This window comes from Papaver somniferum, unplaced genomic scaffold, assembly GCF_003573695.1.
Source record: "Papaver somniferum cultivar HN1 unplaced genomic scaffold, ASM357369v1 unplaced-scaffold_45, whole genome shotgun sequence".
NCBI lineage: Eukaryota > Viridiplantae > Streptophyta > Magnoliopsida > Ranunculales > Papaveraceae > Papaver > Papaver somniferum.
The window spans coordinates 53,675-57,466 of NW_020647082.1; the positions used below are offsets into that span (position 1 = coordinate 53,675).

At 34.0% G+C, this 3,792-nt stretch overlaps 1 long non-coding RNA gene across 1 annotated transcript; it reads right to left on the minus strand.

Annotated features, from left to right (window-relative positions):
• Positions 1 to 2,486: 2,486 nt before the first annotated feature.
• Positions 2,487 to 3,496, minus strand: LOC113342609. Its single transcript, XR_003356753.1, has 3 exons — positions 3,440 to 3,496; positions 3,245 to 3,314; positions 2,487 to 2,544 (listed from the first exon to the last, which is right to left on the minus strand). It is a non-coding gene; the product is annotated as an uncharacterized LOC113342609 (long non-coding RNA).
• Positions 3,497 to 3,792: the final 296 nt, after the last annotated feature.

Genomic DNA, 3,792 nt, shown 5'->3' on the forward strand with positions numbered 1-3,792 from the left:
AACCACACCCAAGATCTCTGCAACAACAATTTATATATATATATATATATATCAGTGAACCACTGATTCAAATAAATCATAATCAAACAAAGAAAAGTTTATATTACCTTCCTCATCCTTAGAGTTATCATCTGGTACATAATCAGCTAAAAGATCAAGATCAATGGGTTTGCTTAACCAGCTTTGACAACAGAGCAAAGCCTCAACTGTTCTTGTAGACAAAGAACTTCTCCATGGACTAAGCACACGCTTTCCGGTGCTAAAAGCGGATTCAGAGGCAACCGAAGACACTGGCATGGCTAATATATCCTTTGCCATACATGAAATTATCTTATACCTGCTACTGTTAGCCTGCCACCAAGCCAGAATATCAAAACTAGACTTGCTTGTATTGTTTCCATCAGATTCAGACTCATCAAACACTTCCATTAAATACATATCCAACTCTGTTATTGTTGCCTCAGCAGTCGATTGGTTCTTTTTGTGCCTTTTCTTTCTCGACTGAAGTGTAGCAAATCGATCAACATTTTGAGCACTAACTGAGTTGTCAACTACAACACCACTAGATGAACTTGCCACCTCCTCGTTAACTGAATGAAAAGACTTGTATTCTTCAAAGAGAATCTTAAAGTCACTCTTTACTTGCCTCATAACTGTATTAACCCTAACAAGGTCTTGTTTATATAAACACTGAAGAGCAAATTCTAAACCCTTTTCCTTCTCTCTTGGATCCAACAATTGAGCAAAAAATAAGGCAGAATTCATCTTTTCATAAGCACCCCAATAAAAATTGTACTTCCTAAACATAATATCAGCCATACGAGCAATAAATGGATCATTAGTTGCATTATCTCTAAACTCAACTAACTGTTCATGGATGAGTACTACTTCCCATAAGAAACCAGGAGTTGTAACTTGTGTGGAGGCAGAAAATCTTACAGTAGCATCGAAAAATATCTTCAAGCATTTCAGAAGACCTCTGGCATATTTCCAATCCTCTTCATATGGTGCATGTTGACGAGGCTTTTTCTTCTTATTGTTCGTCTTTTTCTTCCCTTTTCTATTAGAATCCTCATCAACTTCCCCCTCAGATTCAGAACTAGAGTAATCCTCAAAAGCATTATCAATTTCCATGTCATAATTATCAGTATCAGGTAAAGCATCTTTCCTAGATTCTTCAAATATGTACTTCTGTCTAAAATCCCTATCATGCTTTTCTAACCTTTTGAAAACTTTTTCATACTTTTCAGCAGCTTCTAACATTAAATAAGTGTTATTCCATCGAGTTTTCACATCCAGGATCAAACCTTGCTTATATTCAATCTTTTCTAAACCACAACAATATTTAAACTTATTCAACCTAGCAGGAGATCTAGTTACATATTTGATAACTGACCTGATCCTACATATTGATTTATTGTAGAGTCTTACTGCATCTTTTGTCACAATGGCAAGAACATGAGCTGCACATCTGACCTGGTAAGAACAGATACACATGCAAATATTAGATTACACATGCAAATATTAGATTACACATGCAAATATTAGGCTTAGTAAATGTACACATACACTGAAATTGATAAATTACAGATACACATGCAAATATTAGAATTTAGAAATGAACAAATCAGAAAAACTAACTTACGTGCAAATATTCGGCTCTAATTGGAGCTGATGTCCAACCAATCACACTTTGCTTCAAATATTCAATTGCCTTCGTATTAGCACTGGCGTTGTCTAGAGTAACCCCAAACACATCCTCAAGACCCCAATCCAATAAACATCTTTCTAAAATTTGACCAATATCACTGCCTGTGTGACCTTCAATTTGACAAAACATTATGATTCTCTTTTGTAACTTCCAATTTTGATCAATAAAGTGAACAGTAACACAGATGTAGTTATAATTGTTAGGTGAAATCCATGTGTCAGTTGTCAAGGACACCCTCATTTTGGAAGCTGCAAAGTAACGTTTCAAAGTAATTTTCTCATCTACATAGAGTTGTAACAGATCCCTATAAATGGTCATACGACTCGGAATTTTGAATCTAGGCTCCAACATTTGCGAATAGGCCCTAAACCCTTCGTCTTCAACAATTCTGAATGGCTTCTCATCAACAATGATAAACACAACAAGAGCCCTTCTGCACGCTTCTTGACTGAAATTAGATGCAATTAATTTACTATCCTCACCTGGATTTTGGGGTTCAACCACCAATAATTTCTGTCCTTTCACCTGCTTCTTATTAGGATTCTTGGTGAATGTTTCCATAATCCAGACGTACCATTCTTTTGACTACCGGCTTTCAATTTCTTCTTACAATGCTTACATTCTGCCCATTCCCCATTTAATTTTATAAACTCATTCCAAACTTTTGAACTGGATTTCGGCTTCGCGGATACATCACCAGCATTATTTGTAGCTTCGGTTGGAGCAGATTGTGCAGCTTGCTGAGCATCAGCAGAAGGTGCAGGTATAGATGTAGGGTGAATAGAGGAACCAATTTCAGTTGCAGCTTCACTTTGAGTTGTATTTGCATCCATCTGAAATGAAAAACAAAAGTTAAAGTGTTAAACAAAACAGGGCCAGGGCCACCTGCATCTTAGAGCAGATAAGGGTAAACATAAGTTAAAGTGTTCACCGTCTTCTTCAAAGAAACTATTGGTTAACACCACAAATTCAAAGGAATTACAGAAAGCTAATCTTGATTTCAAAACCAATTTCACACAACCATGTTGCAGATCATTCTTTCAATTTCAAAAGAAATTACACATCCTTAGATTATAACAAGGACTTACTTATGGCAATGCCTGAAATTGAGATATGTTTCTCACAAAAAATTCAATTCATTCATACCCAAACATAATTTATCATAAAGACTTCCTATCAATAAACATCATAATCACATATAACCTCAGTTAACTAATTCAATTTGTAACAAACTATCCAATAATACAACATTATGAACAGAAAACAACAATCCTCAAAATATCATAAATCTGTCCCAAACTAGATCAGAAACTCCGAATTCATTTTTAAGAACAAAAGTGGGAGAAAAGGCTAATCTGGAAAACAATTTGAGATTGGGTATAAGTTTATTTTAATAAAAAAAATAGAAAGATGAAGAGAACTGAAGCTTATCATGATTTCTTAGTTCCATACAAAATCAAAATCAAAATCGAAAATAAATAAAAACCAAAATTGAACCCAAAACATAAAACTAGAGATTAAAGATGATCTTACCTCGATTTTCAGTAGCAACTGAAGAATTATCACTGACAGATGACCTCAAATCTCCGTTCTCTACTTCCAACTGCAGTATTATTCAAAATGAAATCTATTAGAACATGAACCTTGTTCTTCAGAGTACATAAACCCAAAAAAAAATACACAGAGACCAAAGAACAAAGAGGATTAAACGATCTTCATATTCTTCACCTCTTTGTTGATACAAAAGAAAAACAGTTCTTCAGAGCAGATCCATTTACGTAAATGGATACTGAAGTCTTATACAGATGATGATGATGGAAAGGAAATCAAAACTAAAAGTTTGGAATTTTCTCTTCTCTGAGAGGAAACTGAAAAAATATTTCATAATTATTATCTAGCTCTTTTTCCATTAAATCACCTCTTAATCTATAAGGTGTCCAAATATTAAATTGTAATCCTTAAGCATGATTTATCAAAGAATTAATTCTAAGCATAAAACATCAAACTGATTCACAACTAATTAAGAAAACCATTTTTATCTCTTTTTTTATTGATCCAAGTGAATTAAATAAAATAAATAA